The sequence below is a fragment of the Dreissena polymorpha genome, chromosome 6 (genome assembly GCF_020536995.1).
Source record: "Dreissena polymorpha isolate Duluth1 chromosome 6, UMN_Dpol_1.0, whole genome shotgun sequence".
Taxonomy (NCBI): domain Eukaryota; kingdom Metazoa; phylum Mollusca; class Bivalvia; order Myida; family Dreissenidae; genus Dreissena; species Dreissena polymorpha.
Genome location: NC_068360.1, coordinates 21,000,702 through 21,024,605, shown reverse-complemented (window position 1 = coordinate 21,024,605; position 23,904 = coordinate 21,000,702). Strand labels below are relative to the sequence as shown.

The 23,904-nt window shown below is 33.2% G+C and overlaps 1 protein-coding gene and 1 long non-coding RNA gene across 2 annotated transcripts in view; one reads left to right on the top strand and one right to left on the bottom strand.

The window, feature by feature from the left end:
- LOC127835487 (uncharacterized) overlaps nt 1–23,904 on the bottom strand; it is a 199,048-nt gene that overhangs the window by 146,352 nt on the left and 28,792 nt on the right. The gene's annotated exons all lie outside the window — the stretch shown is intronic.
- On the top strand, nt 1,371–4,102 carry LOC127835124 (uncharacterized). The gene is made up of 3 exons (XR_008028365.1): nt 1,371–1,674; nt 3,200–3,459; nt 3,959–4,102. It is a non-coding gene; the product is annotated as an uncharacterized LOC127835124 (long non-coding RNA).

Below are 23,904 nucleotides of genomic sequence, written 5' to 3'. Positions count from 1 at the left end.
ATGATGTGAAGATGTTTGCACATGCTATATCATCGAAAGTTCTACCATCGATGTGTGTAAGGTAATGTCCCTTTTCTTATCAATATTAAGCATTATGTTCATTAAAAATAATAATTCTTTGTTAATAATTTGATCTAAATGAAACATATGTCATTATTAACATATTCTAAAAGCAGTGGGACTCCGTGTTATTTAAAATTAATGTGAAGCCACAAATACCCTACCTTAACGTGTTTCAAATAAAAAGTAATGGTTACAAGTATAAATGCTGTCTGAAAAGATTGGCGTAAATAATTTGATAAAATGATTTTCAATCCATAAAATTATTTAATAAATAAATATATAAATATATTTATATAAATAAATAAATAAATAAATAAATTTATATATATGTATAATCATTTTTGTAAACTAGACAGGCATGGTATTTGACGAGTGTTTGTCTTTTCTATTTTCCTGTATTGAAGACTATCTAAACACTTAAGACTTTAAAGTAAGCAGTAAAAGCAATTTCAACTATTTCATGTATGGCAAATATTTGAAGAAATATAAACGGTGTATGACATCAAAGCCTTTTTAGGAACAATAGAAGCTCATTATTTAATATGCCTTCATTTGAAAAAAGCGGCATATAACAGTTGCACTGTCTATGCATCTGTGTATCTTTGCGTCAGTGTGGCCGTCCTGATCTCCATGTCCTTCAGGAAAGTATTGTCTCAGCAATAATTTTGCAATAATTTAAGATTATTTGCAGTAAATGTAAACCACCATAATTCAATGTATCACGTTTAACACCCGTCTTTTCGCCTCATCTGTCAAGGTCACTACGGGTCAATACATAAGAGCCAATTCATAAAAATATTAAACCGTTATATCTTCACTTTCTACCTTTCCCATCCAACTTTTATTGGAGCATGCATAATTGTTACTGTGAAATATATCAGTTAAATGCACGTATATCATGTTATATGTCTAGCACTGTGATCACAATTGATTCGGCAACGCAAACAACAGAACCTGTGTCAGTCCGGATTAATGATGCATTTAAGACGATTATGGGACAGAACGTTCACACGTTGGTGTTTCTCTACTCAGGACACCACGGCAAAGACGGATTTAAAGTTGGCATGAATGAATATGTCAGCATGCAACACATTAACAGAAAAATACAAGAATGTACAAGTGTTGAAAAAGTCATAGCTTTCGTGGACTGTTGCCAGCCAGAAATAATCAAAGTAAAAGAAGAACACCGTCTCATTCAATTCAACGCAACTGCAAGTACGGATACGGCAGAATCTTTACGAAACGAAGGAAGTCCTTTTACGAAGTTGTTGGTACAGGCTTTCACGATGAAAGCTTCAGGTGGCAAATGTGCTTTGCCGCGTTGTGAATGTCGCATAGATGGACCCTTTATAACAATTGATTCATTATCGCATTACATTGAGATACACAGACAAAGCGGACTTCTGCATGACATGGAACCTGAAAAGAGCTTGATCAAAATTAATTGGGAAAATGAATGCCTTGCCTACAATTACTCATACAAAGTGGAATTTCGTTTCGACATTGTACTTCCTTCACCGTTTACGTCAAACCACCCATACAAGGTTTTGGCAACAACTGTAAACGACTATGATGTCCTGATACAAAAGATTCTATTTCCGAGATTTGCTGGTAGGAGAAGATATACTGTTTACTAAATTTAAAGTTTAATAATAAAGAAAAATTAACACTTATGCATTTCTGTTGTATGATTTCTTGCTGAATCAAAATGTAATTACCAGTCCGATTGTTAATACAATAGTCTGTTTTCAGTTAAAATAGCTAAAGCCATTGTTAATGCAGTTGTTTTATTTTTAAAATCTGAAGGTGTTGCATAAAATAGTATTTATACTATTTATTTCAAATCAAATTTTAATGAAAAGCTCAGTTAAATGTTGTTAACTGCATTGCAATTTTACAATACGGTGCTTAAGTAAATCCTGTTAAAGAACATTTGAGAAGTCTGGGCCAGAGATTTAAAATTTGTAATTTAAAAACGAAACGAACGGACAATAAATGTTGCTTCTGTTCTTTATCAACAAGTGTTTAATTTTTCTTTTAATGATTATATATTGAGTCATGCAATTGTGCTTGCTTGAATAGATAACCGCTGAACATATAGAGTAATTGACGATATTGTTATGTGATTTTGATTTATGCAAGCGTATATTATCTGGGCGAAATGAATTTCGTCGCTGTTCTTTGAAAACCGCGTAAGTTAAATTTGGCGCAAATTGTTATTTGTTTTTATAAGAACGGCGGGTTCACGGGTCATTTTCTGTGAAAATACTGGATTTCATATCCAATTGGAAGGCATAGTTATGAGCACGTGAGAAAATCCTGAACACTCATTGGTGCACTAATTGTTTCTGCAAAAACTGCGTAAGTCATTTTTTCCAACTTTTCAAAAAACTTTGTAAAAATTATTTTTGAAGTTTTAAAATATATTAATTTAGATAGTCTAAGTCAAAATGGGCATACTTTTTATTTATGAAAATATAAAAGTCTGTAGTTGTCATTTTAATTCTAAAAATGGACATACGCAGTTTTCTCTTTAATATTTGTTCCTTTTTTAGACTATCTAAATTATTATATTTTAAAAATGTTTTTTGCCTATTAAAAAGTTGTAAAAATGTACTTACGCGGTTTTTGAAGAACAGCGACGATTTTCCGTTTTAAAATTAATGTTAATATAAGTTTAATTACAAAACCTCACATTTGCGTTCAAGAACCGTGAATGATCTATTCCTGTGTAACCATTGATTTAATATTTTTTAAAGCATAAAAGTTGAATTATGTACAATAACAATTATGAAGTTTCAATATAATTAGCAAATACACTTGTATTTATATTCGTTACAGATGTATCAAATAGTTAATTTATCAGCCAGTGTTATTGTACCCTAGAAAATCAATTGAAGTTACCTGTACTGTCTCATATTTCCATAATTAAAGTTATTTTAGTTTCTCTTTAGATTCGATGTTAATTTTTTTAAACACTGCCTTTGTTTAAGGAACAAACGTATATACATTGTGAATTCAAAAATACCACTTCTAATATCTGTGTGATCAAGCGTGTACAAAACTTTACAATTTGCATTAAAATGTTCACGCTTATAGTTATGTTTTCATAAAAGTTTAATTTCAAACATTGCAGACTTATTGGGAGAACAACTTAATGTGCATCAAAAGTCAATGTCACATCCAAACAAGATTGCTGATTGCTTGTGCATTGTTTATGATACGGGTGCCAAATGTTGTGAAGAAGTAGACAACATAGAAAAACTTGTGCTTGCTTGGAACTCGAAGCGTTTGTTGTGCTGCAAGCTACGATTCTCACTGACAGGCAATTGTCATCAACCGTCCGGTTTTTTCTTGAAAAATGGTAAATCTGTCAAGGATTACATGCATGAAAAGGTAATATATATATAGGATCTGGCACGAGTTGTCATATCATATTTTATTAAACGATTTCAGGTATTTTGTTAGTAAGCGAGCCTTTAGTAAGCGAGCTTACTAACGAATTTCCTGGACGAGTTTAATAAAATATGGTATGATATGACAACGAGTGTCAGATATTTTTATCATATGCTTTTATATGAGCAAATTAATTAAATATATACGCAAAATAATGATAAATCCCGAATGTTGTTTACATTTCGTGACGTCATTTGACGTTGCAACGTCATTTCAGCAAAATAACAAAATGCGATTGGTCAATAAACGAAAACTAAGCCAATGGAAACGCTTAAAAATGTTGTATTACACATGTGTAATATAAAAAAATATGTAATGGTTGTATTACATGGGAAACAGGGTATATCATGTGATAATATGATATATTAAATTAGGTTAAAGACCATGAATGCTTGATTATTATTGTCAATTACAAACAAAATGTTTGCGTGTTTTCCAGAAAGAATTTGAGTTGACTGAAATGGAGAGTTTCATAAAGGATTTACAAGATAAAAGGAATAAGTGCGACACTGACACAGAACAAGCGTTAACCGTTTTCATTTCAAACATGTCTTTATTTATTCATGGCTGCACATGGAACAAGGTATATCAATAAGTGTTACCATATTGCTGTATGCACTTATTTCTTCCATTAACCATGTCCATTTCTATGAGCCGGTTTGCTTAAAAACGTGACATTCAGAGATGTGTGAAGAAACAAATATGTAAACAGCTGTGTAAATTTAAAAAATAATTTCAATGAAATGATTTCGGTGTTCTACTCAATAAGAATAAATGAGGTGGCATTTAAACGTATATGCCCAAACACAAGTCAGTTAATGCGGTCATATTAAAACCATATTTTCCAGACTAAGTTTACTAATGTTCTTAAGCTGAAATCATTCCCATCCATTGAGAAACAATTTCAACCAGTTGAGAACATTGAAAAGAGCAATGACAAAATTAAAAATGTCAAGTCGCCCATAAAACATCTTAATAGAATAGTTCTTAGGAATAGTGATTAGTGAGGGATCAACGAACTTTGAACATGTTGAAAATGTTCTTTGCAAAAACCATTTCTTGTAATATGTCTAAAGTACATTTGAATATGGTGGAGGTGAAATACTTCGATTTCTTTTCACCGCCACCAATTTTACGTTGGCCGTTTAAGGTACATGAAGAAGCCATTTTTCTTCGTATTACATGTTAAACATTTTCACGTAATTAACTTTCAGCTCCTTAGAATTCTGTATTGTCAGAAACCATAACTGAGTGAAAGTCAATATAAAACCGAAATTATATTAATATATATGTTATGGTACGGCAATTGTACCGCATAAGTGACACTAGAACGGTAGTGATTTGCAGAGTGAGATATTGTATTTGTATGATACTATTGTGTTTCTTTCAGCCGAAGCATAAAAGAATACAGATTCGGTTCATTGATCTCTTTGATGAATGTACAAGCTGCGTGGTTCAACTTTTGCTTGTCAATCCAGGTAAATTTTACATGAATTTTGCATTGTTTTAAAGCTGCCCGCCACATATAACGAACATTACACATAGCGAAAATACCAATTAAATCCAGTTTGTATTTAAAAGAATTGCTTAAAACAACATTGTCATGCATTTTTATGCATTGTCTAAACACTTCAAGGATTTGTTTGAACGCATTATTTTACAGAGGTTTGGAACTCTTTGATTGTTTCTAAAATACCTCGCGGTCGTAATTTACCAATCAATTACACTTTAGGAGGCACCAAGCTTACATGCGATACGTTCATAATTACAAGATTTTTAACTAGCGTCTCGGATAAAGTTTTCGACTCCCACGCAGAAATGTCTGTTCAATTCCAAAATTCAGCCAAATTTATTTTCAATATGTTTTATTTTAAATACATTTCAAATTATAAAGAGCTCATAATAACGCAAATCAACAAAATTGTTTAAATACCACTACCCTTATGTTTAGTATCCTTTAGCAATCCAATGTGGCACAAGCGACCTACCCAATGTATCTCATAATATACAGGAACGTCTTAGTCTATTATGAAAATGGCTGTTTATAAAAGTCGTTAAATTTGATTTTATTTGTATTATTATTACTATATATATTACTGTGGTAGTGGACATGAATGGAATGGACAAATGCTCGGAGCATGGTAAAGGATTCGAGTTTTACTGTGAAGATCATTTCAAGCTCTGCTGTACTACCTGTAGAATAGCACACGAGAAGTGTGACAAATTGGATGACATAGCCAGCATTTCAAGGCAAAAAAGAGCACAGCTGCACGGATTGAAACAATCCTTGTTAAAATTGAAATCCGATGCTGACGCTATTGTTGCCGAATGTAAGCACCCAGAAGAAGAGTTGAATGCATCAGTTGAAGACGTATCCAAAGATGTCAACGAAATGACAGTGAATTTGGAACGAAAAGGTATTTATTTTAAAATTAATACTTTGTATACGTTATTATAACCATGTAAAATTAGATAATAAAATTCTGGTTTTTGTAAAGCATAGCAATATGAAGTTACAATCTTAACATATTAACCTTCATTTATAAAGATAGTTCTTTTGATTTATTTTTATATAGGAACTAGTTTGATGTTGCATAATCCCTCCATCGAGTATTACAATATATTGTGTATATATTTAATACATTTTTCGCAGCTGACCTACAGATATGAAAGTAAACACGTTAGACCATTAAGCTCAACATGCATCGACTCTTAACAAACTGTACTTGTATTATTCCCATGTCTCATCCGGAAATAAGTCAAACCCGTTTAAACAGGACACGGAAAGTAATGTTAATGAACCATCTGCACGTATATTGTATAATTCCGTGTACTTTTGTGTGTGGATGAACGCATGTTGCTATGTATCTGAATCTGACTAGCAATATATGTATGCCGTTAGTAAATCAGTATGATCTGACTATTTTGCAACTTTAACTTATTATGGTCATACGGCGGCGTCGGTGAACAATTGAAATCGCGTGGAACGGTGCGTATCTACCCCCAATCACATCAGTGTGTTGAATCTGTTATAATACTACTACGAACTTCTTTAAAAATATCGATTCTATAAAAATGGTTTTATTGTTTAGAGAAAGCAACATGAACCTTAAAAACTACCTCACAAATACATGTTTCGAGCTGTACTCGCATTCTCTCGGAATGTATATAATAACTCTTGAATTTGACATATTTATATAAAAAAGTATTTTCTTGCAAATGGATGCATTATTTAATTAACACAAAGCTTATCAAACCAAACGTCGTCTTGGATGAGGCATCGGTGCCCTCGCCGAGAATATGTCGTCTTTTACGGCGTGCTGAATGCACAAGCTATATTGTAACTTAAGCAACACTGTCCATGGATATTCGTGAAATACATTAACGAATAATTTACAAAAGTGAATAGTAAAACGACTTTGTGATCACATGCAAATTACTTATAAAGTATGAATTCGATAGACTCAGGTATTCATTTCATCAAGCGTAAAGTGTTATTTTGTTACGAATTGATCCAGTTCATAAAGCATCGATAGTTATCTTAATGTATATATATATATATATATATATATATATATATATATGTCAAGAATCCCGTTTCCGTTGGTCGATAGCTCGCAAAATAAACTTGTATACATTCAACACTTACCTGATAGTCTTGATGCAAACGCTAAATTATTGGATTTTCGCACCTGCCGCATTTAAGCCGATTAGTCTTCTAAGTATGAAAAATAACTACATCTTGCATATTATTATTGAATGGCATGATTAAATGCTTTTACCATACATCATCACGACACTAGTTGATTTACATGCGAACACTATTCAATCGAAATGTCAGCTACATCCTTGCAAAACCACATTCAATATTTATGATAATAGTGTGATTAGCTCATGAAATTTAAGCGCGTCGTACGTTGACCTACCCCACGTGTTACTTATATAATTGAACGGGAAATAGTGAGTCCATATTGCACTTTGTATTCAGGAAATCCCAGTTCCATCAGTTCACTATCCCAGTCGAGGCCAGTCACACTGGAGCTGATCGTGTCATTGAATCTACCGAAGTCTGAAGATAATGAACGCGAACCTTTGCTCACTGGACTAGACTTCCTGCCGGACGGAAGACTGGTAGCTTTGGATAACATTAACAAGAAATGTATGATACTGAACGAAGGGCTGAGGAGACTCGGAACACCATACACGTTCATGTTATCGCCACACGATGTAGCAGTTTTGTCTAATAGTGAAATAGTAGTGTCAGGTTGTGAATATTTACTTTTTTTATCAGTGAGTTCAGACAATGTCATCAGTCTGACTAGGGAAATTAAAACATCGTCATTCTTATCTATTGCCTGCAAGACGCCAACACAAATGGTCGTGAGTACGTACGATGATATCCGTCATGTTAGAATGATATCTGTGGACGGAGTTGAGACTGACTTTCAGCAAGTGGAGTTTCCACAGAAGACGTATACATTAGGTGAGAGTTTTAGTACGTATGTTCAGTCCAAGAACACGTTAGTGCTGACTGACAGGCTTGCTCACACAGTGTACATGTTCGACACCGTGAAGGGCACGTCTAAAGCAGTCACTAATGGGAACATACAGGAACCACGTGGTGCCTGTGTCGGACCAGGTGATACGGTCATGGTGTGCAGTAACAAAATGCACTCCGTTGTGCACCTGACTGTAGACGGTGACTTCCTGTGTACATACCCCGTGAATATGACGTTCCCGTGCAGCATATGTGTGTCTAGGGATAGGACTAGGCTGGCGGTGTCCAACTGCGTCATTGGTGACAAAAAACTTCAGCTATATAAAATACTACCAACACTCAATAACTAGAATGTGATCACAGATCAGCTGCTATCTATGTGGTCATTGAACTTCATCATTGATCAGCAGTTGACGGTTTGTTGAAGTATGTGTTTGATCAAAGGACTGTTACAAATACATTGATGTAAATAATTTTAATAAGTGTGTACTAATAATAGTAATAGTGACAGAATTATTCATAATAGAGTCGTTAACAAAAGGAATGTAGACATATAATTATTTTGAAGAATTACGTGCCATTTACACAATATAATATTTAAATGCCATGTAGAAATGCACACATTGTGCTGAATTGCTGATTTGAATTTAGCTGTTTGCTCACGCATTGTTTTAACATTTCAACAATTTGACCATCATCGGCTAGACGTCAGGCAAAATTACGGTATTATAATAAATGATTGTATAGCTAATGCTTAACTTTTATTCTTAGTTACCAAAGGTATATCTTTATCGTAACTACAACTGAATTCCGATATTTTACTAACTTAAGTACAAAAATGTGAATCACCTAAAAATGTATCCACTTTATTTATTTATTTAAATGAAATACATACTATTAAGTCATGGATATAACTCAAATGTTTGATTGAATCGTTTCATTTTGCCCCTTAACGTAGTTCACATGTATGCGTATATATTCTATTAACACAAATATTTATGTGCATGTCTACTTTGGATTCTTTCAAATACGTCATACTATTTGTGCTTCTTTGCTTTATACATAGTGGACACGAACGGTTTTGACACTAAACGGGATAACACATATGTGTATTGTAAAACAAAATGTCAATAACTAACATACGTATTGACCAAGCTTCAATAATTCATTTAAACGGTTTTAACCTTTGAAAACAGAGCTTGTTTGGATCAACGCATCATTACTCACGATCATAGTGAAAAACATTTTTATTAGATATCAACTATTCATTGTATTTATATTGTTAAATTAAATGCATCCCTTACTTTTTAAAGTATTACTCAACTCACTATGCTTTTTATGTGCTATTGTTTGGGTGTCAAATATGAAAACTTATTTATATTCCATGCACTACTTCAAAAAATAGAGAATTCATTTGAAATGTCTGATAAATGTTGCACATTATTGCTTTACATTTTTACAGTATCGTCTTTACATGACATTTGCATAATGTTTTAGCTTATGGGATTACTCTAATATATCAAAATCGAAACCACATAACATTGTTAGCCCGTTTTATATTACATTTTTGTCTTCCTTGTTAAAATGAGTTCATTTCCAAGTTCATGTGAGTGATCTAATTAGAAAATTCTGAAATATTAATTTTGAGATCGTCTTAATCAGGGCTATTATTAAGTACTACATAGTTTAAATTATTTCCATGAACATTGCCCCATCGTTTGAATGACGTTTCACGAAATTATATTCCACCATGCTTTAAGCAAATGGGCCATGCTCTGTGAAAAGGGGGTATATTGCGTGTGTGTAAAGTGTTTTCTCCAGATTATCCTGTGCAGTCCTCACAGGCTAATAAGGGAGGACACTTTCGGCTTTAATGATATTTGTCGTTGAAAGAAAGTCTCTTTTAGCAAAAATCAAGTTTATGCGGAAAGTGTCGTCCTTTATTAGCCTGTGTGGACTGCACAGGCTCATCTGATACGACACTTTACGCACATGCATTAAAACCCCTTTTCACAGAACACGGCTCAAATACTTAATTATGTAATATGTACACAATATTATGGTTGGCGAGTTATTCAATAATAAATTGTAATGGATCCATGCGCAACCATTGGTTTTACATTTCGTTTTTTATGACGAAAGAATAACATTTAACATAATACAACAAACGTTGATATCACATTAATGAACATTGTTCATTTATTGTTTAGCATTTCCACATCATTTATAGCAACTAAATCAATTCAAATAAAACAAAATAGTATACTTTTGTTTCGTAAGTACACATAACAATATAAAAACAATACGAAACAAGATGTGTTTGTGAAACACTATGTCCCCCCATATATTTGACCTTTGACCTTGAAGGATGACCTTGACCTTTCACTACTCAAAATGTGCAGCTGCATGATATACACATGCATGCCAAATATTAAGTTTCTATCTTCAATATTGCAAAAGTTATGGCCCATGTTAAAGTTTGACTCAAACAAACAAACCAAGAAACAGACAGGGCAAAAACAATATGTCCACCAGTACAGACCGGGGGACATTAAACATCATGAACAGATTAAGCTGTTTTGCTTAATACGACATAGAAGCACCAGATTTTACAAAATATTGTCTTTTTGGAGTTATTTTGTCCTTAAACACATCACAATACATAAAATCAGCTCTCCTCCATTGTTTGTGTTTATGACAATGTCATAAAAACTGAATCACAGACTCGATGTTATCACCATGGAAACAAGGTCCCTTAAAACTAAGTCACGACCTCAATATCGTTTCTGTGGAAACATGGTCCCTTAATCCGGAATCATAGTCCATTTCCAATACCTAATCACCATCTCGATGACTTGACGTGGAAACAATGTCCCTAAAATATCACTATGGTAACGGCGTGATTAAAGCCAGACCCTGGTCTAAATGACATCACGATGACAACAAGGTCACTAAAGCCTGAGTATGGTCCTAATGAAATCAATATGCGAGAATATCCCTAGACGAAGCACATTTAAAATGACAACACTATGGTATCAGGCTCCATAGAACAGGAATCGCATTTCATATGATATCACTAAGGCAACAAGATCACTTGAATTTATCGTCCTCGTCTATTTTTGGGCTGGCAGTCTCAGCTCGACTTGCAGCCCGTCTCTGCATCACCGCTTCCTTGTCCAGCAAGGCTCTCTCTGTGACCTGGAGAAAAAACACAAAAACATGTAAGAAACAGTTATCAAGCCTTTTGTAAATGGCATGCACAGAGTGAAATTCTACATACATTTTTCGGGGAAAAAACACAAATTAAACTTACTGTTTTATCAAGTATCTTGTAATTTTCCACTTTGTCTGACAGCATGATTCGTTTAATGCTGCGTGGATGGTCCCTGATAAGCCCAGCCTTCCTCATTTCCATATCCACCTTACGTAGGAGTATCTTGCGTGCCGCCACACTCACATGCTGTACGTCGTCCATTAGCCAATCACTCGTGTTCACTCTTAGTTCACGTGGGACAATCTGATGATTTGGTCTGGAAACATTTCTGGATGTTCATAAGGTTATTAATACCAAACATACTGCTTTGTGAAAATTGTGAGACAGTTATGAAACTAATTGCTGTACTTTGACCTTCCACTTCTTACTATGACCTCCGCTTTAAGGTTGCACGTTTGTGATTGTGCTCGACACAACATTTAATAGTGGTTAATTGGGTTACTTATTTTGAAATCTTTAAATTGTTAGGAAATATGAGAGCAGAAAATATCATTCTGACAATGAATTTGACATTCAAGTAAGTATGGTATTGACGTTTATGGCAGCAATGTCTTTTTATGCCTGACACATATTGTAATATAGAATTACGTTTGAGCAAAACTGTTTCAAATTTCTTGAATGCATACTAAAGCAAGATAATAGACTGGCCATTTTCGGATAATAAAGAGTTGTATTGCTACTTTTGACCCCAAGGAATAACCTTGATCTATAGAGGTTCGTAAATTTATGTTGTTCTTTTATGCGTCAAACTGTCTCAACATACTAGGCGATTATATTTATTTTTTGGTGTTTTGCATAAAATGCAGATTAGCTTTAGAATAGACAGAAGGACAACTGAACTGACTGATGGACAGTACGATTCCTATTGTTATCAAGTTTTAGAGTGGTCTATTTTCTTTTCTTATTTTCACATCATTGACCTTCACTCAAACCTTTCCAAGCTAAATCAGAGTTATGCTATATGGTAAATAAAAATATATGTTTGCATGTATTTCAATTTATTGTACTGTTTTTGAGCACACATTTTTTTTCCGTTACACTTGCAATCCAACTTAACCCATTATGAATGCCATCCAAAGTAAATAACTGTTTATGGTATCTTAATAGTCATATTTATTCTTAATTCAAATAATGGAAATTACAAATGTCCACCCCCTGTATTGTGTTTTCTCTTTGTCATTATATGACCTTTTAGACTGAAGCCAGTCATGTCTGCTTCTACACCATGAATTTATTTAACTGAGTCCATTATTATATGGCTTTCGTTGTATGTGTGTATATTGTTGCAAATATATTCTGATCTATTATAAAATTGTACATTTTTTAATTTTGTTGATACGTGTAATTAAATACAAACAAAAGTTTAGCAAAAACATAAATATAGAGATACTTGCTTTCATCATAATTCGGTGTCATTTATTATGATGCTGGTTCTTTCAATTGCATTTTAATAACAGGTAATTATATAAAAAATGTATATATAATTATGCTCATTTATTAAGATAACTATTATAAATTTCATTTTGATTATTGAAAAATGTATAATATTCCGTGCATGTATTATGATGGTAATATGGTGTGTGTTTAGTCTTGTATAACTTTAGTGATAGGTGATTGTTATAGCTTTAAAAGATTTGCTGTTATGTTCATATAAATTGCATTTTTAGAATTTGTTATTGCATTATCTTGACATATTATTTTAAATTGATTTTTGATGACTGATGATTGTATTATCAGCCTTGGTTTTTTATAAAAACAAGTGGAATGGCTTATACTACTCAAAATTTATGGTTTTGGTGATGTAGTTTGTAGCATTTAATTCAGTTATATGTTCTTTGTATAATGATTACCTGTACTTAAAGTATTGATGAATATATTGATGATTGTTTTACACATAAAGAATGATAATACATAACTATTAAAACAAAACGTGAACATTTGGACTTTCCAGGGAAACAGCTCCTATCACATTTAATGTGTTAATTCCATAAAAAGTAAATTATCTTTAATTTTGTAACTTTTATGATGAATTAATTTGTGAAATTGTTTTAACCAATATATGTTGTTATGCTGTATTTTCATTTGCAATACATGCTTTTGCAAGTTCAGCAAAACTCAAATAACGTGACTGTATAAAATAACTTATTTAGTATTATTAATATCAATGTCGAAAGTCAAAAAATTCATATAATAATGCCCGCTGTCGTAAGATGAATGATCTAAGGCGAAAGTCACCGAAAGAATCTTGGAAAATATTAAATCGCGAAAACAATCGGCAACCGGAGATGATATTTCAAATGAAGAATTTAAAAACTATTTTAATACACTCATGTCTGGTGGCGACACACAAACGAATGATGATTATTCAAACTTTATTAGCCAGTTTGATAATGACCAAGATATTGGATCGACATTTGAATGCCAAGATAGCCCAATCTCGGACACTGAAATTTTAAAAGCAATTAAGAAACTTGGTGTTAATAAACCATCATCGATTGACAATGTTCTGTATGAATATTTTAAGGTATGCGCACCACAAATAGTCCGCCTGCTTAACACATTTTTTAATCACATACTGAACTCAAAGTCATTTCCCCGTGCTTGGGCCTCGGGCATGATTATCCCCATTCATAAAAAAGGTGACCAATCCGACCCAAATAATTATAGGGGAATTACACTAACAAGCTGTTTTTCTAAATTGTTCACTATAGTATTGAACGAGCAACTTAAATTATGGGCTGACGAAAACTCGGTTTTAACGGACGCTCAATTTGGATTTAAAAACAATTATGGCTGTATAGACTCAGTGTTTATTTTAAACTCATTGATACAGAGACAAATATGTAATAAGAAAACATTGTATTGCTGTTTTGTGGATTATCGTAAAGCATATGACATCATAGATAGGAATAGACTGTGGTACAAACTAATACATTTAGGAATCGACGGAAAATTATTATCCGTGCTCCGTTCTATGAACAGTGAAGTTAAACTTTGCGTAAAACATTTAGGAACATTGTCAAATTTTTTCAATAGCAACATTGGACTATTCCAGGGGAGATCACCTCTCCGATCTGCTTTTCTTTCTAAATGATATTGAGATGCACTTACAGGAAAATATAGATGCAGGTATAAATATTGACCAAATCGCTATTTTCTTATTACTATTTGCTGACGACGCAGTGCTCGTACCTGAATCCAAAGATGGACTGCAAAATTCTCTCAATAGTCTTTATTCAAAGATGGAATTTAACAGTTAACATCGAAAAAACTAAAGTAATGATCTTTCGAAAAGGGGGAGGGTAGGTGCTACCAATAAATGGTTTTATAATAATCAAGAGGTAGAAATTGTTAACTCCTTCAACTACTTAGGGGTTGTGTTTACCAGCGGCGGGTCATTCGCTCTAGCAATGAAAACACTTGCGGGGAAAGGATTGCGATCTTTACATGCGCTTATGTCTTTAATTAACAATAACAAAGTACCAATAAATATAATGTTTAACCTTTTTGACGCGTATGTCCTATCAGTATTAAATTACTGCTCGGAAGTTTTGGGTTACGATCAAGGTGAAACTTTAGAAAGAGTACACAAAAAGTTTTGTAAATGGGTCCTTAATGTAAAACCCTCTACAAATACTCTTGCATTGTATAGCGAACTGGTTAGATTTCCACTGTATATCGAAAGATACATTAGAATTGTTAAATACTTTTTAAATATACACACAGTCAAACAAGAAAATTGTATTTTAAATACCGTTTTAAACGAACAATTAAATAACATAAATGCTAACAATTTTCGTTCAAACTGGGCATCAAAAGTGCGTCTGATACTTCAATCCTCGGGCTTACATGAAATATGGATGTATCCGAACTCTGTTAAAATAGAAACATTCATCCCAAAGCTAAGAGTCCGACTTCGCGATATCTTTATTAGCGATTGGCGATCAGGACTAGAACACTCAACGTCTCTAGATGAATATAGAGAAATAAAACTTAATTTTGAAAAGTCAGCATATATTAGCCATTTGGAAAATCCAAAATACAGAAATGTATTGGCCAAATTATATTTATCATCCCACAAATTAAATATTGAAATCGGCCGTCATAATAATGTGCCTAGCTAAGATAGAAAATGCACCCTCTGTAACCTAAATGATATAGAAGACGAGTTTCATTTTGTCCTAAAGTGCCCCATATATATCCATATTCGGAAAGAATATATTTAAAAATATTTCTATGCTCACACGAGTATGCTTAAATATGTTCTACTTATGCAAAGCGAAAATAAAACTACTTTAAAAAAGCTAGCAACATACTGCCAAAAAGCTTTCCAACTATGAGAAACGTTAATATCTACAGTTTAATTATAAAATCTGTGATTTACACATCACTCAAAGCTTTCATACACCCAAATCGTTTTGAATATTCAGGTTTATGTATGCTTTTTGCTGTATGTGTTTTTATTTGCTTTTCTAATATTTAATGTATTGTATAATTGGTATGAAAGTAAGTTTGACGCATACAAACCCTTGGATCATGTTTGTGTATTTTTGTGCTGCTTCTCCTTTTATTTATTTTTCAAATACTTAATGTATTGTATAATTGTTACGAAAGTAATCTTGCAGCATACATACCACTGTATCATGTTTGTGTATGTTTGTGTGCTGTTTGTATATTTATTTGTTTATCAAATATTTAAAGTTTTGTGTATACATACTCCTAGATCATCTATATTTCTTTTTTCGCATAGATGGTCGACGCTGGGGTATGATACAATTTAAATTAAATTGACTAGTGTATATAGATGGAGATTTTACTTTTAAAACTAAGATTGCCCTCTAACTGATACTGTTTTAATATTTACTAAGGAGCAATATCCCTATAGACCAACTATAGTTTCGTTTTTCGTTTAGGTGGTCAACAAAGGGGAAAGAACTATTATTAACACTAATACATTACTTAACTACAAGTAAGCGTAACACATTTCGACATATGATTTTCATTACAAACAGCTTTAAAGGTATCAGCATTCCTATCCGATAAGTATAAATTTCATTTAACTACGAATGAAAAATAACATTCAAATATAAAGTTGGATTATGCGGTTATATATGACCATCATACGAATTCATATTCATGTATTTTTCCTTGTTAAAAAGACTCAAAGGTTTAAATGCATACAAAAAAACGAGTAATATCTTCCATATGAAGATTGAAACAATAATTCTATTCACAAGCGCAAATTGTAGCAGAATAATACAATTAGTGCTGCAATTATTAAACTACGTTTGAAATTATGTTATAACATTATCACGAAAACACATTAAAGGTCGCAGTGGTGTAATGGATATGGTGTTCGCCTTGCGACCGGGAGGTCACGGGTTCGATCCCCACCGTGGGAGCGTTCTTTAGATTTCCCCCAAAGACACCAAGTACTGGTTCTAGGCCCAGGAAACGGACTCGAGAGCGTTTATATAAGTCTAAGGCTTTCGACGCAATCGAGCTAAAATAAATAGGTTTAAACTAAACTAAAACACATTAACATGTTTACTCCTTATATTGTAAATTGATCTTTCTTCGAAATGAGTATATTTTTGTTTGTATTTACTTCATGCTGTTATTGTATACGATTGTAAATGACGATGAGCTTGTAATGCTTAAGTCTGAATAAACGATTCTGATTCTGATATTATTCACTTACATTGTTGTATACGTCTTCCACAGAGACCGTCTGTCTACATAATTGTTTTTGTCTGTGAACGTGACTATGTACATCTTGGACATTTTCTGAAATACAATTCATAACTTATTGTTATTTAATGTTTTTTAAAACTGTTTATAGAAGTTCCTGTATCTACCTCATAAACATTGAATCTCAACAAAAACTTGATTGTGTCCAAGACACTGATAAGTCAAAACATGTATCAACACATACAAATAAACCAGTTAGTAAAATATTTTTTTTCTTAATTAAAACATCATCTTTAAACATGTATATATTTCATACTTACTAGCACATTACAAAACGCATAAATATACTTAAATTAGTTGAGCCGAAATTCCTCCCTTTAAAATCTCATAAAACTACCGGTGTAACCATTCAGCTGTAAATGTATGAGTGAAAATGACCAGTTCAAGAGCGGTAAAGTACACAACATTTCAGGACGTACCTATATAAAGAGGTACAATTGTGCAAACAAACCGACAAACGTAGTTATAGAGCCTCAGACAAGTGCAATGCCTAATGCCCCAAACTTTGTGGGTGTGTAAACAAACTAATTCTCAAACGTTAGTTCCAACATTTGGCTATTCAGATACACATAGGAATTTCTACATAAATTAACATATTGGTAGATTTGTTTCAAATCTTCAGGATACTTAATATTGCAAATAATGAGGGGCATATACAAGATTATGCAAAATTCAGTAAACTCATTTGTTGTTATTTATTGTACAAGTTAAATGTTGGTAAGAATTACCCTTGCAAACAGGACCAGGTGTATTCGGCCTTCAAAGCTGACCACTGTACAGTCTGTGGATAGGGGCAGATCTAGAAGGGTCTCATCAATAATACAGCCGTTGAAGCGATCTGTATATATAAAATACATGTGTGTCCATACCTGATGTCATACAGCCATGATAATAAAATATTTATAATGGAAAGTTACACGCATACTTGCAATACATCAATCAACCCATGGATATGTAAACATAAATTAAGAAGCTTGAAATAGATTTTGTTCATATTTTATTTTTTTAATGTTTAAAAAAATAAAACTTAACTACATCAAATTGTTTTGCATTTCATTAGAAAACCCTACATGACAGTTATTTATATTTTGATTATTGTATCCAACCAAAAGGATATAGCACATCGGAGACTGTCAAATCATGCCCTGACTATTGATATCCTAGGAAATTTAAATATTTTTTCTCTTTGAGTATTTATATGTTGGTTTAAAGGTGGTATGGATTTGTTTAGTTTATAAATAAAGCTGAACAAGTAAAACACCTGTTACAATCATTTCAGTAAAACAGTTAAATTTACAAACCCACAATGAGCTATATTACAACCTACCCCATACGCCCTTTTGTTTCTTACTCTCCATTGCATCATTATCATCATAGTTTGTAAGTTTCAAACCTTTCCTAAGACAGTGTCTGCACCTAAAAATGAATAAACTAAACCACAGTTCACTACATTCAGCCAAGCCCCACCCACCAGTGTCTTCCTCTTCATCCTCCTGCTCATCATCAGCACTTGGTAATGGACCTTTCCTGACAACAGTCTGCCCCGAAAATAGTGATATACAGCGAATGCGATTGTTTAACACGATGAATATATAGTCAGAGCCTGAAGTTCCCAACACTCGAGTCACCTGAACAGAAAAGCATACATATTGCCATGTTAGTTTCATAACCAAATATCATCAGGAAACAAGAAATGTGCTTGACAAAAACACGATGCACCCTATTGCGCCACTTTGAAGCCATATATTAGACCTTTGACCTTGAAGCATGATCTTGACCTTTCACCACTCAAAATGTGCAGCTCCATGAGATGCACATGCATGCCAAATATCAAGTTGCTTAATATATATCTTCAATAATGCAAAAGTTATTGCAAACTTTAACAAAGTTTTGGAAAACACACAATGAATGATTGAATGAATGAATGACAGACAGACAGGCCAAAAACAATATACCCCCGATCTTTCGATCCGGGGGCATAAAAATATAGTAATGTACTTTGTAATGTACTTAGTAATGTACTATGTTATCAATATACCCCCGATCTTTCGATCCGGGGGCATAAAATATAGTAATGTACTTAGTAATGTACTATGTTATCAACAGATCATTTTTCATAATAAGTCAAAATTAAATCAAGGTTCGATAAGTTAATATGGATTTATTTGGAATGGTAGTAAGAAACAAATGTGTAAGTACTGAAGTGATGTTGAAAGGAGAGTTGGCAAAAAATTTAAAATCCTCTTAACCTTTTACTGAGGTTCAAAAACACAGGATAATCACTACGTGTATCCCAAATCTAAAAATTATCAAAGAATACAAATACATGTATTGAAACAGCAAACTAATTTAGTGTCAAAGAACAAACCATTTGGTACATTTCTTGAAAATTAGGGAATTGATTAGGTGTTTGTATGAAAAAATACCTTAACATTCCAAATAGTTGGGAAATCTCTTTCAGCATTTAAATAATATATTTAATGTGTCACTTGTAAAACTGTGAAACATAATTTTCGGAATGGAAAACTTTCAAAAAGGTAAGCTTTCAAGTAGCAAGTAAGCGGAGTAGCATAAGTACAGGTTGGCATAGGTACCAGAGGGCATAAATTCGATTTTGTATAAAATATTGTAAGGTCATGTGGCCTGGGGGGCATACGTCCCATATATTGTGACTGCCATTTGAATAAACCCAAACTTTTAAAGTTTTAAACTGCATGTTAAACAGATCTGAATTTAAATAATTGAACTACAAGAATATCTTATTTTCCTCAACGTTTTTTAACTACTCATTGAACTGACCGAAAATTTTACTACATGAATATTCCATTTTCATCAAGAGTTGAACAACTCATATTGCACAAAATTATCCACAGGAATTTCCCATTTCAAACAATGGCTATTATGACTGCCGAAGTTGCTGCAAGGCAAGGTGAGATGAACACTCACATCACATGATATGATGGTCTTTGTCATCATGGTGTTGTACTCCTGCACGGACACTGGCAGCTCTTTCCTGAAGTCACGCAGTGTCATCTCTCTCAGATCCACAATGAACACTGTGAAATTTGGGCCTGAAATGTTGTTATCAAATTAAAAAGAACGGACTTTGCTCTTCCATTTATTAGAGTATACGTTATTTGGACCTAAACTAATTCCTTGGTACACACACATTTTCTGTTATTTGCACCTAGCTCAAATGAATATTTGCAAACAGACTCAAATAGGCTGTATGATGTGGTTATGGTGTCTGCCTATCAATCAGGAGGTCGTGGGTTCGAGCCCCAATAGTTCCAGGAAACGGACTGGAGAGCGTTTCAAATAAGGCTTTCGATGCAATTGAGCTTAAATAAAATAGGTTTAAACTAAACTGGCTCAAGATTAAGGTGATTAGTATTCACCTGAAAATACAAAACCCTCAATTAACCAATGGCTATATAATTTAGCTTTTTTAAATCAAAACCTTTTTTTGAAGTTTTGGTTACAGCAAAGAAAAGCTAAGAATTGCAGATGTTTATTCGAAACGATATATTTTCTGCTGCTCAACCTATTCCAATCACGTCTCTGACCTTGAGGTGGGTATGCATTGAACAACAAGATGACAATCAGCTCTGTACTGGTGGGAGAACCTACCACTCGAACAATACGTGAACAGCGCACCTATTGATGAAAGAATTACACTAATTTAATTAGGTGAACAGACAAAATATTTGGATTTAAAATGTAAATGGGTAATAAAAAACCTTTGAGGAACTGTACAAATTATTAGCATTGTAATTTCTACAACTGTTGGAACATATTAGCATCTCATAATTCTTATATAATCAGCATTTTCTATCAAGTGATGATTTCAACAACATGAAAGAATAGTAACTTCAAAGAAGACTACCCTAATGTCCTGGGGTGCTCATTTAATGCACAATGGAACTGAACTGTTATGAATAAGCATCATTTGGATTAAGCCAAAACGTGATCGGAATAATGCAAAACAAAATCAAATGGGCATAATATATTGAAAGAGATGGCATGATCATAAATTCAGTATTTCAAGCTATTTGTTGCTTAGATGAAACGGACATTTCTAAAGTACGATGGCAAGTGTAAAACGTTTAAATTCAATAAAATTAGTTCCTTAAATTTTCTATTAAATTGTTGAAATCAGAACAAAGTTATACAGGCTCCAGAGTTACTTTTGTTTATAAATATACTGTTTTGTTGTTGGTATAAAACTCAAAGTAAATAACTATCCCAAAAAATGGTAATCCGTTTACATTGATTATCTAGTGTTGATGAATGGTAACTAATAAAGAACTTTCTTACACTCATTTTATAAATGTAATGTCCTGATAGGACACTTAGTATGGAAGAAGGGATCACTACAAAAAATCTCAGTCCCAATGTTTTTATTATGGAAATACCAGAGTGAGCAGGTGTTTTGAATATTTGATTATGTTATAATGTTATCCGGCATGTAGGAATATACTAATAGCTGGGCAAACCTTGTAATTTGCTGTTGACTGGAGATAGGAAACCTTTTATTAGGTCACATTTACATTTACAAAAAAGATGAACAGAATTAATGAAACTCCAGAAATATTTAAAGTATTTTTTAATGGGTTCGTTTATTAATGTAATTCTTCTTTGATGCTTGCATAAGTTCTGTAAATAATTTCATTTTCGATTCATCATTCTTCAGAAGTGGTATTATGTTCAAAATTTCATTTTTGATTCCTATCAGAAGAAATGTAATGTCCAAAGCTTCATTTTTGCTCCATGCAAAAGTGATTTTATGTTCAGACCATAATTTTTTATGTTTGAAGTAGCGATGTTATGTTTACAATTGATGTCTGATGAAGAGATAAAATGTTCAGAATTTAATTTAAGATGCTTGTTTAAAGTGATTTGATGTTCAGAACTTTTATTAAAATATTTTGCAAAAAGGAACGTCGAGTTTGTACCGGTAATATTATTATTGACCCTTACGAAATTGATGTCATGTCTCGGTTGTTCATGAAGGGATAATGTGTTCTTACAACAGAGATTAATTCATGAAGAAGTGAACAGATTGTTAATCCACCTAGACAGGTTTGTACAGTTTAGTATAGTAGGCAGAAAGTTGTTGTGTCTCTGAATGGCGGTACACGATATGGAACATGGCGCCTGTCTCAGCTATCACTCCACGTGGTGTGAATATCTGGATCTGGAAAGTGGTGGATAAATTGTAGAACATAGAACAAAAGATGTGTTTGTCAGAAACACAATGCCCCCAATTGCGCTGCTTTGAAGTAAAAAATTTTACCTTTGACCTTGAAGGATGACCTTGACCTTTCACCACTCAAAATGTGCAGCTCCATGAGATACACATGCATGCCACATATCAAGTTGCTATCTTCAATATTGCAAAAGTTACCCGTATTGCAAAACTTTAACCAAGGTTAAAGTTTTGAGACACATACATAAAATAACTGACACAATGACAGACAGACAGACAGACAGACAGACATACAGACAGACAGACAGACAGACAGACAGGCCAAAAACAATATACCCCCGATCTTTCGATCTGGGGGCATAAAAACTGATTCACTATGTTTAGAATTGTTAAACGATCATGGTTTGTCATTGTGAATTTCAGAAGAGAAGCTGACAAAAAATATAGGAAACCTTGACATAACATATAAACAGATTATGGAAACATAAATATCAGGATCCAAAGTAATAGTATATTCAACAATTCAACTATCACGACCACATGTCAGAGTATATTCAACAGTTCAACTCCAGTCAATCACTTAAAATGTAGTCAGCAGAAAGCATTCATAGACCACATAATAATACTAGAGTCATAAAACTCCGTAAGAGTTAAACACTCACAATCATTTCCTCTTGATCATTTATTTCCTCATACCAGGGGTCCCCCAGCTGCATGTTGTCCAAAGTGTTCTGATCTGTAAAAAGTTGAAAACATTTTAACTGATTGAGATGCAGACTAAGACAACAGTGTTCTGATATACATGTACATAGATTAAGAAAATGTAAACTGAATAAGGAAGGATTTTCCGAAGTCCAAACACAAAATGTTCTTTTCATATCTGTGAAAACTACTTGTTTATCTAAATGCATGCAAATACAGAGACAATGTACCATCTCAAGTTAGAATTGGAAAAAAGTCTACTACTTCAATGTTGTTTATGTGGATATTTATTGTCCCCTACCGGTTTCATAGGAGGGGACTTATGGTTTGCGCTCTGTCTGTCAGTCAGTCACACTTTTCTGGATCCTACGATAACTTTTTTAAAAGTTCTTCATATTTTTTCATGAAACTTCAAACATGGATAGATGGCAATATGGAGATTATGCAGGTCATTTCATTTGGTTCCTACGTCAAGAATTCTGGTTTCTATGGCAACAAATGGACTAGAAATACTGCTAAAAATGGTGGTTTTCTGGATCCTGCGATAACTTTTAAAGTTCTTCATATTTTTTCATGAAACTTGAAACATGGATAGATGGCAATATGGACATTGTGCATGTCATTTCATTTTGTTCCTAAGTCACAAATTTTGGTTGCTATGGCAACAAATATAATTAGAAAAAATTCTGACAATGGTGGAATTTCTGACAATGGTGGAGCCGGTAGGAGACATATATTGCTTGGCAATCGTCTTGTTATAACTGTTACGGTGTCATGACCAATAATTATAGTTCATTGGCACAGATTTGTATATACTTCTTCTCCTTTTTCTTTCTGAAGTAAACTGTTAATAGGTTCTAAAAGACTATTAATTTTGTTCAGAATCTGCACAAAGCAAAAAGTGAGTGAACATTTTATCATAGAAACAATATATGCCATCAAAACACATTA